The following is a 17,259-nucleotide window of genomic DNA, read 5'->3' as shown; positions in this document are numbered from 1 at the left end:
TTGAGGAAGGCTTTGAGTCCTATACAATGTGACAACAGGTAGCTTTCAAGACAAGTAAATAATCTCTGGGGTGTCCAGAAGGACAGGCCTTGATGAGAATGCACGTCAGGCCCACCTAAAGAGTCTTATACATATACAAAAACTAAAAGCCAAACAAATACATTTATTTAGAGATCAAATCAATCCAATAAGGCTGTCCCTTACAACCTTACATGGGTAAACACAGAATTGACCAATAAGGGAGGTTTCAGGTCAGTCAGAGGAAATAAGGTCAATTGATTGAAAATCCTTGTGTGAAAAACATGTGTAATGCTGTGTCATTGTTGGTTGATGTGACACCATTACATTGTTGCATCAGGTCAAAAAAAAACATGTCATGTGACATGTGTTTGCATCTCAGCTACTACTCTTGCATAGAAATTTATTGATTTCTGTTTTTCTGTTCAAGCATGTTTGCCTCGATCAGATGTGAAACTATGCATTTATTTTTATAGATCACAAACTTTTAGAGTCATCCCCAAATTTTGTAAATAGGAACAAATGAATAATTTCACATGTTCTTTCTCTTCCCTTTCTGACATTTTCTTTTATGTACTCACCTCTCACCATTATGCATACCGGCAGCAACGGTGAAATGAGAACCAAAACAATCAGACACAGACAACTCTGTTCTTCTCGACCTGCCACAGGAAAGATGTGCACAGAATGCTCAACGCTCAAAAAGTGTATGTGCTTCTTTAGGACTGTGTGGGTGTGGTTTGATCAGACTTGATTGGCAGTGGCCTGGCAACACAAGTAAAATAAACTCACAAATCTGAAACCAAACTGATGGTGCATGGAAATACTTCACCTTTTTACAACTGAGCCCCACATGCAGAAATATCATGTGAAATAACCACAACTGTCCTGAATGTTTTCAAATCGGACTCCATCACTTATAGTAATAAGCTGATTGAGAGAATATGTTTTTAGGGATCCAATGTTATGTAATTATACTGACATGAAATGGCATAACTGGCTCTGGACCACTGTTTTTGGCGGCAGGCTCACCAGCTGACAAAATGGCAACATCATCCTTACCCTGCCACTTGCAGCAGAATTACTTATAGGTTTCATTTCCCTTGGCTTTGAAACTATCATGCAAAACCTCAGTATGAAGGATGTTGGGTTGCTAATACCATACGTATAAAGTGCCAAATATCACATCAAAGCCTTGCAGCTCCCCTAAACTGCGGAGTAGCTACTATAAAGAAGATAATTCAATACAAACATATCAAATTCCTACTAGTAACATTATTTAATCTACTAAGCTTCTAGTTAGCCTGTTAGCCTGTCAGCCCTACAGGGGACATTTTCAATGTCACAAAACAAGTTGATGACTAGAGTGATTTCAATGGAGAATTACTGGGAAAAAATTATGGAATGATCCATTACAGAAGTCTTCAGCTCACTCTTTTGTATGTCTCTGCCGCTTCCTCTCTCCCTGCCTGTCTTCCTCTTCCTCTCCTCATCTCCCCAGTGGGCTTGTTGTATCCTGAGCACAGCATCCCAGTGGGCCACTCGATGGCTGGCCTACGGTTGTTGTGAGTCCCTGCTGTGCATTTACACAGCCCTCTTTCTCTTTGTGTCTCTCCTAGATCCTATCTCTCTCTCTTCCTCCATATTTAATCCCACAGTTGGTTTCAGTGGCACGACTGACAGCACCGTAGGACAAGTGCTCCGCTTCCTTTTCAAGCACTCCTCAAGAAGAGGGTTATGCAACACATGCCACATGCATAGGACCAATACACACACACGTTAATACTTCATGCTAAACCATCCAATTAGCTGGGAAGTGTGAGAAGAGAGGAGATGAAGTCTGTATTATTAAACATAGGAACAAGCTGCCAGACAATAACATAAATAACTGACCAGTGGTTCCCAACCTATTTTTGCCATTGACCTCCATTGTTGTCCAAAGACTATTAAAAACACATAAGTGATCTACACTGATGAACTGGGTGACAAGTTCCTTACCATGATGAACATGGGCACTGCAGTTTATTTGGACTCGATCGTACATATACTGTCTTGCTGCTGTAAATACCCACAGAGCATCAAATGTGTAGTACAGTTTTTTTCAATTGCTAAGATGCAATCATCAAACCTGCAGCCACTTTTTCAAAACTCTTCACACAGTCTGCATTACCAACATGCACCTTGGCCAAACCGTTAATCTCACTTCCAAAAGTCACTCAAACCACCAAGCCTCAAAATAAACTCATTCAACCAAAACACTGGCAACAATTCTTACTCAGAAAGCAAACATTGTCACTCATAACACACTGACCTTCAAAACACTTGTACACAAGTGGAACACATGTAAATTTGATGAACTTTTATCTTCGAAATGTGACAGATTTTTTCATATAAATCAGTATTTCCATTGCACAACATATGCAAAAGAAATTTCTCACTCTTTAGAGAAATTGCAAATTGCACATGCTTTGACACATTTATTCCTCTGTTGAGTAGTCTTACCCCCATCGTGTAGGTCACTACATGCAAAATGGTTGAACACATCATAATGTGCAAAGCATTTTTTCTACATGTCAATTAGACTTTTTTTGTAAATGTATCCTACAGTAAGATATCTCTTGTGCTGTGAATAAGAATCTGTGGCCCAGTAAACAGGAACGTCAACCTGAGGGGGTGTTTCCAGGTGTTCCATTTCTTATTTTGTCATTGTTTCAGTTATGCTATTCAGTGCTGTAAAATAGTCTTGTTTTTTTATTTTCTGCATCCCAATGACATACTCTGCCAAAAAATTACAGTACACACAGTAAAGCGTAACTGTAAATCCTGTCCAATCTCTTGCAATGTATAAAGTTTTTTTCAATGCAATGGTCACAACTAAAGCCACTTTTTCACTCAGTCTGCATTACCAACGTGCATCTTGGCCAAACAGTTAATCTGACCTCCAAAAGTCACTCAAACCACCAAAACACTTCGTACAAGTCTCAGAATAGACTCGTTCAACCAAAACACTGGCAACAGTTCTCATTTAGAAAGCATACAGTCTCACTCATAACGCACTGACCTACACTAAAAAGAGGGAGCATTACATAAATGAAGAACTTTTATCTTTGAAGCATGAGCGAATAAATTAGGTTTTCATTATACAATAACTTATTTTCACTTTGACGGTACTAAAGTATATGTAACAAGAATGCATCAGAAATGCAGCAATTTGCTTCATTATCCTTTATTTGTTCCATATCTGTGGATCGTATTGTAAACTGTGAAAAATGTTACTGTAAATTTAAACAAAACCCCCCACAAATTTCTGGAATTCCAGGGCTGCAAACAGTAATACAAATAAGAAACACCTCAAAAACTCATGATGTACTTGAGGGTGCTAGTCCTCCCTCTCTGCTGCATTTGGCCACAAGTTCTCATCAACATCACATCTTATGTCTTCCCTGGCAACGCATCTTGGAAAGTATCTTCTGGAATGTCTAATCCAACCCCGGCAGTCTTCTGGAGAAGTGTCTCCACACCCCGCATTCATGGCATCCAGTAAGGTCATCTGGTCATGTGGATGGTGGTCATACACCTTCCACCTCTATGCAACTCCTCTATGGTGTTTAGGAGGGGGGAGTATGGAGGCAGGAGTAGTACTGACATCCTGGGATGTGCAGCGAACCAGTCTGTAACTGCAGCAGAGTGGTGGAATGCCACATTATCCCACACAACAACAGAGATAGGGGAGTTTCTTGCTCCTCTCTCCTCCGCTGGCGCAAAGCGATTATGCAGGTCATCCAGGAAAGACATGAGCCTCTCCGTATTGTAGGGACCAATGAGTGGTTTGTGTAACAGCAAACCATTATTGGACAGTGCTGCACACATCGTGATGTTAGCTCTTCTCTGCCCTGGGACATCCACGGTTGCTCTCTGTCCAATCACATTTCTTCCCCTGCGGTGTGTTTTTGCCAAGTTGAATCCAGCTTCATCCATAAAGATGAATCCATTACTCTCTAAAATACAGTAAATACACAGTTTTACAGGACTTCACATTATGCATCACTGTGTATGTTCCCTGATTGATTATTGAACAGACATCTTACCTGGACATATTGATAACAGAGTTCTTTCACACGTTCACAGTTTCTCTTGAATGGTACAGTGGACAATGCTTTGTCCTTATTTTATGTTTCTCCAGGACTCTGGCAATTGTCGTTGTGCTGACCGAATTCACATTTCCAAAAGTGATATTGTCTGCCTTCTCAGATTTTCTACTTATTTCAATCTGGTCACTGCAGAAATGCAGTACATTTACCATCAATCTGTTTTGAATGTGTTTTTAACAGTTTTGGACAGTGTGTTAGCATGTGCTGCAGCTATCCAGTGTTTTGCAGGTGGTGAAGTAGTAATGAGAAAAGAGTTTATGAATTTTGGAGAAAGGGGTCATTGAATGCATTTTGTGTGAAAGCAATGAAAAATGATTCACAGTTTGGTCCACATACACTTCTGTTGCGCTGACTGTGTGAAGAGTTTTGACAATGTGAAATTTCTATGCTGCACTACAGTATTTCACAGTATAGTGTTTCACAGTAAAACTGGTACCTGAGAAACAATTACCACAGTCTATAATTCATGTACCAACCCCTTGAACCAATTCTGCAAAAAAACAGGCACATTTCCTGCTTTACACTCAGCTTGCTGTTTTACAGTAAATCCCCATTCAAAACACTACACACATTTCTCTACACACATAGCCATGAACATAAAATGTACGAAAATGTTCTGCAAAGATTTTCTATATATATATCTGTCTGTCCAGCTACTGCAAAAAGGCAGGATATTTGCACTGGCATTTTCATTCTGTTTTGAATGTGTTTTTAACAGTTTTACAGTGTGTTAGCATCTGAAAAATGTGCTGCAGCTATCCAGTGTTTTGCAGATGATGAAGTAGTAATGACAAAAGAGTTCATGGATTTTGGAGAAAGTGGTCATTGAATGCATTTTGTGTGAAAGAAATGAATTATTCTCAGTTTGGTCCCCCTACACTTCTGTTTTGCTGACTGTGTGAAGAGTTTTGACAATGTGACTTCAGTTTTGACCAATGCAGGATAGCAATTGAAAAAAACTGTGATCCACAGCTGAAAATAGTCCCCAACAAATTCACTATTAACTACGGTTTGAGTAACACTTGCTAAGAACTACACTGTTTTGGGAAATTCTTTACCCCTTTTGAAAGATGAAACTATGTAACTGTGAGCCATTCAAAAAAAATTACAGTTTCAGTAAGAACCACTGGGCTAAGTGCTGAGTGCAACAGACAGGAAAGGGAAGTCAAAAAAGAAGTCACCTTTATCACGGAATCCGACTAATTAGTCAAGCTAAATCAAATAATTGTATTTTCTCCTGGGAGGGGTTAGTTGCACATGAAAGCACGAATAGTGCACAAATGCATGTGTATTTACAATAATGTGATTCATGGACAAGGCCAACGCAGCAGAAGAATCCCCGGAAAGTGTCCCTTTCTCTACACACAGAGTCAGGAAATGCACTGAGACAAGGCACTATTTTCATGAAAAGCTTTAACAAGGCAGCAAGTAGTGTGTGTGTGTGTGTGTGTGTGTGTGTGTGTGTGTGTAAGGTCAATGACTTTTGAAATAAAAATATTGAACTGAATACAGGCGCAGCCCAGCAGAATTGACCTTGCACTAATTTGATAGGTAAATATTATGTTATCTGTTACCGGCAGCGCATAGATGCAGCAGAAAAAAAGAAAAAAGAAAATAACTTGTCATTGGAAAAGGAAACCGGGGTTTGGATTAAAGAGCAGCAGATCTCAGACGATCTACACAGCCCAATCAACCGGACCAGGCACCACAGCGGGTGCAGTGATCGCCAAGAGGAGATGAAACAGAGCTGAGATAGGAGCCATGCTGGCCCAGCTTGGACTTAAGGCTGCTCTATGGGACTCTATGTTTTACATCAATGATGCTTAGTTCTCAGACACATTCAAAATAGATACTGTTTCCCAAATGTCAGACTTGTGTTGTATAATGATAAATAAAGTACCTTGTAACTTGAAATAAATTGGCCTACATTTTAGGTCACGGAATACACTATTAGATGCATAGAAGGATGGATAAATGGATAAAAAAAATGGATATAGGAACAATAATATGCAGCTTGGATCATTAAAAACTTGAGATATGTAAGTTATGTTTATTACCTATGTCACCTCTGTCACAAGAGATCAATGCTGTCAGACAGAGTTGTACTATCGGTCATGACGGGAAGCAAATGTAAACAGAGGGAGAGGTCACATGGCGCCTTTTTTGTTATGAGCCAGGAAGGGTCAGCTCACTCTGTATAGGTAGGCGTGTTTGATCTTTTGTGGCTGTGTTCCCAGAGGTGGTGTGTTACCATCTAACCAATAAAAAGAGTTTCAAACAAAAGATGAGTGGGTTAAAGAGACAGATGTAGGCAGGATTGATGGAGAGTCCTGGAAGCTGATCTTTAGCGCATATAAGCAATTACAATCAGCATATAAACAATTATTAAATGGTTCATAACTGTACCCTATAATTCAATATAATGTAGTTGGACATTTTAAAGTGTTCATTAATACTTTTGTCAATAACAATAACTCCTCCTCTGAAGCATATGTAACTGATACCTAAACAGATCATGAATGATTGACAACATAAAATTAATATGGAACATGAGGTATTTATTATTATAAATTACATACTTGTTTATACATGTCTTCATACTCCACTCCAGCTCTTCAAAAGTTTTGAACAAATTTATACACAGTTTTAAACTCGACTGTGAATCAAGTTAATACATTAACAAACACTTTCACGCCCCCACACATTACAACCCGGTACTTTTGAAAGGATTTGGTTCTGCTACTTGGCAAGATGAAATCTTACTAACAGTAATCTTTCTATGCTAGTGCTCAGTTACTAAACTATTTAAAGCTGTTAAGCCATAAGCTGTTTTCTTTGGTTAATTTCAGACAGATGGCAACGATTTCACACCTATAGAGAGCCTAAGTCCCTCCCCTGCTGGTGGACCGCCATTTATTTCGGAAAAGATTTGTACTGTAGTCAAAGGCAAGAGACAACACATTTTTTTATCCCAATTGTGCCCTGAATTCCACATATGATGTTTGTCAATTTAAAATATAAATTTGAAAGTCAAGAAATTCGCAATTTATTGTAAAACTGTTGAGGTATGAGACTGTGAAAATACTTAATTAGTTGTGTATGTGACGTCGTAACTTTTTCTCTCAGTGACTGAAGCTAATGTTACTGAAGCTAACGTCAAAGAGCTGACATGAGAAGATGATGTGATGACCAAGAGTCCTTAGCAACATAATACATGGACGTCTTTGATATGACGTCAGAACCCTAACTTTACGCTGATCATGTTAGTCCATGTTTTAAGTTTTAAAATAAAAAAAATCTGGTTGTCTCTGGCTAAATAACGGCATTAAAGTAGATTTCTACAACTTTCTCTTGTTCTGTCAGTTACAAACGTTTCTTTCTTTTGGAGAAGAGGCTTATGCTATAAGTTGAAACATGAGTGAAAGTTTTTCAGGCAGAAATTGAAAACTAAAAGACTGGCTGGGATGTGTGTGTGTGTGTGTGTGCGTGCGTGTGTGTGTGTGTGTGTGTGTGTGTGTGTGTGTGTGTGTGTGTGTGTGTGTGTGTGTGTGTGTGCGTGCGTGCGTGCGTGCGTGCATGTGTGTGTGTGAGAATATTCAGACAAATGCTTACCTGGACAATGGCCTGAGGAATCAGAGGCCCAACTGAGCCATCTGGTCCTACAGCCTGGAACTGACCAGTCAGCATTAAGTAGACAACTCTCTCTCTCTCTCTCTCTGTCTTTCTTTTTCTCCCCTCTCTCCCCCTCATGCACACACTTATCCACAAATGCACTGACAGACAGGCCATGGATCTTTGCAGTCTCAGGGGAGCTCTGATGGCCTTTGTGAGGTAGCCATGCTGGAGGCGACAGGCCTGACACACGCCACCATGACATGTTGGCTTCGTTATTCCTCCAATGAGGGGAGGATTTGGTGTCATCCTTCCCCCTCTGCATGGAAAATTAAATCAAGCTTTGTGTGCCTTTTTCCAGTGAGACAGTAATGCGATGAGGTATATTTTTATTGCAGAGAATTTAAATTCATATATTCATCGGTATGCAGCAGAGAAACCCAGCTTGAGATCCTGTAAGACTAAATGTCTTTCCTGGTCAAGACGTTTTTGTGTGTCTGCTGTTTTGTGTAATAAATGTTGTTTTGGATTAGAATTAAAACAAATTGATGTGAATGCGGACATCCATTTCGCTGGGTGTTAATTATTTCCAATTGTAAGTTCGTAGAAGCTAGTTAGTCTCAAACTGATATGTTACTTTGGGTTCCATCACTGAAACCTATTGTCTTAGCCAGAAATTTTCTAGTCTACTCCAAAGGAAAAAACTGGTAAATGTTGGTAGTACTTTATCAAACTTAAATGTTTATTTGTACATACATGGAGAGATGTGCGTTTCAGAGTTTGTAGTATTAAAGCAATTCAGAATGAGAATATCCAATTATGCTAACCTAGCTGACCTTAAGTCATTTAGCAAAACATTTTGTTATTTTGAGGTATGTTGTGTAATTAAAAGAAAAATTGTATTTAATCTCCACACATCATTGTTGAACACCAAGTGTATGGTCACATGCGTCGGACATATTTGATATTATCTCTTACATTTCACTCTAAACAGGTCATATGAACAAGCTAACGTTAGATTTTTCAGTTGGTTCTCTTACTGTAGCTACCTAATATAAATATTACACCTGGCAGTTAGTGGGTGTAAATATTTTGTAACAACTAATCTCTATCTACAGTAATAACTGGTTTGTTCAACACTTTTCAATTCAGTGATGCGCAAACCTTCACTTAGTACATGTAGAGCTGGTGCTGATCTGTTATGTACAAAAAATCTAATTTTCAGTTGTCCAGTGGGGTAGTAGCCAACAATAAAACAAAATACACTGTTTAAAGCAGTCATGCCATTAAAGTTGTTTGCAAGCACACTGATTTATTCAAAAATCTAACTAATCTAAGTCTCAAAACACCTACTTTGTAGAAGTAAAAGTAAGTACATTTTTTAATAACTGGCAACTCCTGTATCTTACATCTATTCAACTTTAAAGATTAAGTGACTCCCATTGGGAAGACCTCTGAATCAAATATACCCACCCGAAAGGTCAACTGTCTGCTTCCACTCCCACTCTTTAATTAAGGCTCAATAAATCTAGGCCAAGCAGGCACTCAAGGCCAGGGTCCCAGCACTGAACAGATTCAACTAAATTTTAAATGCAAAGATAAGAGATACTGAATAAAGAGAGAATGAGAGAGTCCAGATAATATACTAATGAAAGGCTATTTTGCAGAGGTGGGAGTAAGTCACACATGTCCAAGTCACAAGCAAGTCTCAAGTTACTGTGATGAAAGTCAAGTCAAGTCAAAGCTTGGATCAAGCAAGTCACAAGTTAAGGCATAGGAAAATCTTAGGAATTCAGTTTATGTTTAAACAGTTTAAGAGAGGTGGCAATTCAACTGTATGATCATTTTTGAAGATGTTGTGAGTTTTTCTGTTCTAACTATATTGAACTATAAAGGTGTCAATTATTTAGTCAACTAATAGCTTCACTGATTATTGAAATGAGGTAGAGTAATGTAACAGAGTAATAGAAACACTTATCAGTAACAGTAACCTCTTACCATTCCTGTAAAATTCGTTTTAAACTATATTTGTATTTAATATATTTTTTGTTTCCCCTTGAAAGAAGTTTGCTAACAAATGCATGATGCAGACAACTATAGCTGGGATCTATTAGCTGGAAAACACTGTGGGTCCACAGCATAAAGCCTTACCTAGTCCAATTTTAAATTTTATACCAATACCATGAAAAAGGAATATCTTACACAGGTTTTTCTAAGGGTATGCCTTAGCATATGTTTTTCAAAAACAGCACTGCCCCTTGGCAGCAAGGGGCTGCTGCTGCATCCTGTCGTAGATTGACGCAGATGTGTTTTTTTGCTGGTGGATCATGAACTTCATGAGCTGGATATCGTTATTTTCAGAATTTTACTGGCTACACGAAGTGCCAGTCATCAGCACAATTGCTTGCAATTGGCTCAGCCTACCCTATCTATAATAGGGGCTGGCCCTTCCTTATAGCACGGACGGGACGTGAGCTCCTATTGAGTCGAATTAGCTGTCAGTCAAAAGGTCAGAGTTCAGCTGCTAATTTGAATACAAGATATCTAGTTGTTTACATCCAAATTGGATTTATTACAGTTATAATGACATTCTAGCCACGTCTGCCATCAAATATGAAATGATTCCGCAGCAGTCTCTGGGGATTTATTGATGGAATAATGTGTTTTACACAGAGAACTGAAGAAGTCCTTTGGATGAGGGACGAAACATCTTCCAGTATCTTCAACCAAGTCCAGTTGCCCTTGATTTTAACCTTCGTTGGATAACTATGACCTGGATGACTGAGAATCTTCATAGACATCTTTACACAAAATGTTTTTACTGGATTGGATGGTCTGGACCTTTGACAATGTAACAAGACCATTTTTGTTTGTGAGTATATTCGATCGGTGGATTAATATGAGGCTTCAAAGGTGAGTCGCGACAATTTTGATTGTACTGGTTGGTCTGACAGGGGCACTGATTGTACCAGCTGCGGTGATTATATCTTGAAATGGTTTGCATTAGTCGAATCACAGGGATTTTAGCTTTCAAATGGTGTATCATATAGCAGTTGTGGGCACATAACAAAAGCTGTCATCAGGACCATGTTACCACTAGGAATGTTTAGAGGTTTTCACATAAAGTTAACGTTACAACAGCACCAAACTGCAGCCAAACAACTGGGTTAGCTTAAACTTAACGCTAGCTTTCTATGCGTTCGACCAGCCTATAAGTTAGCTAAAAAGCCACAGTCACGTAACATACCTTTCTTTATAGGTTCTGTAGTGACGGATGAAGTTGGATGTTGTGGTGGTCGTGTCACTGAGCTGCAGACCTTGCACGCCGGCGTTGCTTTTCTTCCTACCGTCATCGACAACATGATCCTTAAATGTCTGTATTGTACGTTACACATAACGGTCTTTTTCCACACCGCTGGTTACGGAGATCCGGACTGCTTTGTGAAAGCACACATCGGTGCAGGATTATGGCACAAACGTTAACATGAGGGAATGCAATCAAGTCATTTTCAAGTCATCTGTCTCAAGTCTAAGTGAAGTCTCAAGTCATGAATACCAAGTCAAAGTCAAGTCGAGTCTTTTGTCTGTTTTAGTCAAGCAAGTCTCAAGTCTTCAAATTAGCAACTCGAGTCTGACTCGAGTCAAGTCAAACCTCTGCTATTTTGTCTACGACACATTTGTAGGCTTCAAAGGGGGATGTTTTGGTCCACGTCCTCCACCCTGTACCTCAGCCATTCATGCACAGTTATAAAAACACCAAACATGCAGAACAGTTTACTGACAATATGTATCAATCATAGACTGTATATAAAAAGGTATCACTGTATAGTAGCATGAAAGGGCTGTATAATATGTAATATGTATTCATCATATGGACTGGCGCCCGATGTCAGCTGGGATCGGCTCCAGCCCCCGCGACCCTGTATGCAGGATAAGCGGTTGACGATGGATGGATGGATGGTATTCATCATGTCAAATGCTGAACATCGTCCCACACATACTAGTGGTGAGCGATTACCTACATGACAGCCCACGTGTCAGTGACAAGATGTTGAGTGCTTTGTTCCCCTGTGTCAGATGAGAGCTGTTAGATAACCAAGAGAGACGCAGCGTTAGGCATAATGTCCTACAGCGCCGGTCACCTGCCTACCTTGTGCCACTGCCCTTCAGCTGAGGAGCTCTGAGTCAACAGGCCCGCTACACAACATCTGTATTGACTCTTAACCTCTGTTTTGTTTTGTCAAACATTTTATGTACAGTATGTCTAGTGACTGTTCTGTCTTGTTTGTACATTTTGTGTCTGTGTCTCATTCATTTGAATCTTTCTTGTGCAATGTCCCGTCACTTTTTGTAACCCTAGTACAACCAGTTTCTAGTGCATTCAAACACACTGCAACAACAGTCTTTTTACTATTAATATTTGTCACTGTAGCATTTATAAAATATTCCTCGTATCCCATAAACTCATTTGTTTCCTTTCTTCTCTGGACTCTTCTAGTATTTCAGGCCCTCATACCAATAAATGCCCTGTTGTAAACAGCTAATATTTTCATGCTGACCTGGTTTCTCTGTATTGTTTGTTCTGCTGTGGTTTACTCAAGCTTTTGTGTTCTCTTTTGTCTGCATTAGCTATGCTGTGCAAACTTGTCTCAACTGCTTCAATATGGTGACGTCCTCTGCAATAGAAATGAGCAAACAGACAACCTGTGCTCAGTACAAAGGACCATGAGAAGGTCATCCCTCCTCAGTGGTTCATTAGTTTTTCAACCACCAAAAGGATGATGAAGATGGATATGATAAGCACAAAAGTATTTTTCTACTTAACCACCAGGACAACCCAAAGTCTAGCTACATCATTACTCAGTTTAATCTCTTCCTGTACTTGTTCCTGTATCATAGTAGTGAGAGAGTGAGATACTACCTGGCTCTTCCTAAATGGGTGTGGATAATTCCCAACGGCAAAATACTAGCAAGATAATGAGCGGGGAACCACTTCAAGATAGAGGAACTATTTATTCAAGCATGAATCATTGCTGCCTGAGGAACTGAACTGTAATGCCTAAAAGTGTGCTTGCATTCTACAGCCATATTTAGAAAATAGGCAACACATTTTTATCTTCACAACAGTCTGCATCAGTACTGTTGTACTTATGTTTCAGATTTTTCCTAAAGCTAAAATATGCCATACTTCTTCCACTAAATTGTCCTGTGGGTTTTTTCAGTTACAATCCTACCCTTTCCATCTTTCAACAAAACAATGTCTTATTTCAATGTCACTTTGCCATCAGAGTGCACGGATTAAGGTGAACATTTCAAATGCAATACCAGACCTGGAACCATACCCAGACATTTTCACATTGTTATATTTACATGACCCAGGGCTTCCTGACACATGTTTTCACTGTGTTTCATTTGACACCAACTTAAATCATCATCCCTTTGCACTTTACTTTGTTTGTCCACACTAGTGTTAGTATAGTTTGGCATGGAATATGCTGGACTAAGAAACTTCAACCACAACAAGAAGAGAACTGCCTCACTAGGAGCCAAAGTCCTGCCCTACTTTCAAGCAGTAGCCTCTGTTCAACTGACATGAGTCTTTGGCATTCACACACTGTCAAACCATTAGTTTAGTTATTGAATGCTAAAAAAGAATCCTGATAGTGCCTGTGCTAAAAATACAGTGACAAAATAAGTATAGGAAAAGATAAAATGCAATATCATTTCTCTGTGTCCCATGATGTATTTTCACAATATGGGTACATTGTGTAAATACAATCCACATGTACATAAGTGCATTGTGGATTTCTGAATTTGTCTCTTTATTACATTATTGTGGTGATATGGTGTGAAGCATAATGCTGTAAATGATAATCGAGATAAACACATCTTATCTGGGCCACATTTTGGCAACTACAGTGTGGTGGTGTTGGCGAGTTAGTCAAAATGTTACATTAACATGACAAAACTTATTATAGCTAAGGAAATTGCTAAAAACCCACTGTACACTGGAGAGTCAATACTTGACTTACACTGGCCAGGTAGCTAGAAACATGATGCCAAACGGATGCTAATGTAAGTCTGTATTGTATTAGGCAACTGTTCGCTAACACATTTGCCATGTCAACTTCATAAGGTGATATTAGGTGCATTCGAGATGACGGCGGCTGACTTTTTCCAACTTGATAGTCTAACATGAGCTGCAGGTGACTGCAGGGGCGGGGAATAAAAACGGCGCCGTCAAGTCGGACACATTCTACCTGCGTGAGCTTACTGTGAGCTGAGATCAATGATTGATCTCAGACCAGACAATAGTGTGGTTCCAACTTGGTGCAGCCGGGGAAAAGCAACTGCAGCCGCTGGCCACCTTGCTCCCACGAGGTTTTAATGTCATGTGACATGGTGAAGTTTTGCAGCACCGGCGAAAGTCGGACACAATTTCTAACCACCATGCCTTATTTTAAGTCCAGCATGCATCACGTTAAGTCAGCGCTGCGCAGCGCCGCATGAAGTCAAACGCACCTAGTATGTCTCTGTTGTCTCTGTTACACCCAAGTGGCCAAAAATAATCTAATGCAGGTTTAAGGAAATGTAAGTTACCTTAAAACTTTGAATAATATCCCAGGCTTTTATTTGCTAAAATCACTGAATTGACCCTGCCTATATTTGAGACAGGCGTCCATATAGGACAGGCCTTTAATTCCTTTTGCATAAAAAAGAAACTACTATGAAACAGTTTATTTATTTCAAACAGAATATTACTTGTATAAAAATTATCCAATAATATCAATTACACGTCATTCATTTGATCTAGCTCCGACGTGCTTTTATTTTGAAGTAACATCACAAAAACAACAAGGTGCAAGAAGAGAGAAGTTAGCAGGCAGAGGGCGATGGACTTCACATGACAGAATTTACAACTTGGATTAATTCTTATGAAAAGCTGTTTTAATTCTTTTGATTGGTCGACCCTTACAGACTAAAAGAATATAAATAATCAAGGAACAGACACATTCGGACTTAACAAGCAGATTTAAGGAGCGCTTCAAAGGTAGGTCTCCAGGCAGGTTACACAAAAATAAAATCTACCGGTAAAGAATTAGACTTTGGGGCTCGTTGTTTCCGTTAAATGAACTGTACGACTGAATTGTGGAGAATCTAACTGATCTAACTATGTGTAGCATGTCCATACTGACATATTGATCATACGTTTAAACATTGATATTTGTATTAATGATCTAAGCAGCTTAGAAGCAGCTTAGAAGCAGCTAAAGCGTGTGACCCCGCGGTTTTATACATCCAAAGAACTTATATAAAAACCAGACCAGGCATTTAATGGGGACCTGCGTTTATTTGCCAAAATGTGTTCCAACACCAGGCCAGTAAAGGAGATAGGCGGCTATTTGGGACTGAGCTATTAATTTAAGTTCTACGGTATGCAACTTTGTTGGTCACTGAAATTGAAGATAATGCTAACTTAATGATTCAGTCACATTTTCCTATGCAAACCTTAGGGTAAAATACTATTTTTTACCTGTCATTTCGCTTTTTCAGACAGGTCAATATACTGCACCTAACAAAGAATGACTGCAAACATTTGGCCTTTTGTGGCCGAGTAACTCCGCACATACACATGGGGTTTCTTGGCTGAGTTTGCTTAACCTGGTTGAACTGCAGCATTTTCTCAGGACTCAGCTTCTTCTAAGGGCTTATCTACCACAAAACCCAGGCCGCCCGCTGTGGAAAATACCCTGAACCCAAATTTGTCAGAAGGCCTTGTGAGAAAGGAGCATGGTGAGAGAAGGAGAGGCTGGTTGTGAGAAAGAGCAAGCTTGCTGTGTTTGACACATGACATTCAAAGTGAGAGAAAAGGAGAAGGGGGGAAAAAAGGAACAATCAAAGTCAAAAGGCAAATGCCAGAGCTAGGATAAAGGAAAGACATAAAGACTGGAAACCACTGATTGCTGGTTTTGTCTTTACTGTTCCATATTCTGCTCTGTTTCTCCTATGACCAAGAAAAGACCTTTCTTTTCAATGACCAAGCCCACAGCCTATGATTTGAACTCTGATATCAGATGGCATGCTGCACGAGGTTGTGTTAGTTTGAGCAATATGTGTAAACCGATCTAACACAAGGAAACATAATGATTGCGGGAAACACCAGGATTGGATTTCTCTCAACCTTTCTTTGTCAGTTGCCTTTTCTCTTGTTATCCATCTCATTCTTTCTATATATCTCTCTCTCATACACACACACATTCACATATAACCCTTTCCAAACTGAAAATCAAATATTTCTGTGTGTACATTTTTAATAAAAACACAGGAAAAGATAACATTTCACAGACTTATTGCACTGAGCTTTGGCCAAAAGAAGTGAGAAAATGGCTGTTGGCTGTGACTGTTCTCTCCACATACATTTCAGTGAGAAGGCCCTCTGCGGGCGGCCTATCACATCCCTGCAGCCAGCATGAAAACAGATCCTTTATATATTCCAACTGGCTAGACTTTCCAGTTTCCTCGTGGATATAAAATGGAAGGATGCTACGTTTTAATTTCTCCCTGTGCCCGATAAGTGAGGTGAAAGTTAAATGCTTGGTTTGGCTGAGGCTACCGGCAGTGTCCTCAAAGTCACGTACAGCGGGGCGAAACCAGCTTCAATGAGCCTTTTCCTTCAATGGAACATCCACAAGAGGGGGAGATGAAAGATAAATCAAGAAAAAAGGGCAGAAACGGAGGAAAATTAAATAACTGCTGACTTATCCCTGTTCCCATTCTGTTTGAAAGATTATGAGTTGATGGGTGGATGTGTATGCTGGTGCAACAAAACACGTCGTTTCATACCTAACCTGACTTTTGGGTGGTATCCATTTCATTCCTCGCTATGTTGTATGTGTGTGCAATCATGGAGCGTGACATAGCACAATGCCCATTTCCTAGCCAAAACACAGAGGGTGGGACACACACAGGCTCTGTGGTAAATGTCACATACGCCTCAACAGGGTGCGTCCCTCATGTACCCTCCTTTCCTAAATTGGTAATGGGGGGGAGTGCAACACATGCTTATCTGCATGCATGACGTGCACTACTCATGTCAGTCTCATCTCACGCTGCATTAAGTCATGATCAGATGTTAAGCAAGGAGAGGAGACGTGTTTAATAGGGGGCAAAGAGGGGAGGGGTAGTGTGCTGAAAAGTAGAACAGCAGACGTGATCAGAAGAATATGAAAGGAGAGAGAGATTTTGATCATTACTTAAAAAGTCTACTTAATTTTAATTAACTTACTAAAAGATTCATAGCTTTGTGATACCAATGATGACATCAGAATCTGATATAAACACACATAAGCACGCCTGAGCAGTGCTTCACATGAATTCATGATGTGTGGTTTAAAGAAATATAACTTTTAGACACACTTCGGCGTGGCCGTAGGGATGGCTGCGTCAATCGATCCGCCACGTTGATCCAGACTAAAAT

Source organism: Micropterus dolomieu, linkage group LG10, assembly GCF_021292245.1.
Source record: "Micropterus dolomieu isolate WLL.071019.BEF.003 ecotype Adirondacks linkage group LG10, ASM2129224v1, whole genome shotgun sequence".
Taxonomy (NCBI): domain Eukaryota; kingdom Metazoa; phylum Chordata; class Actinopteri; order Centrarchiformes; family Centrarchidae; genus Micropterus; species Micropterus dolomieu.
The sequence above is the reverse complement of the archived record's forward strand: the minus strand, read 5'-3'. Positions refer to the sequence as shown.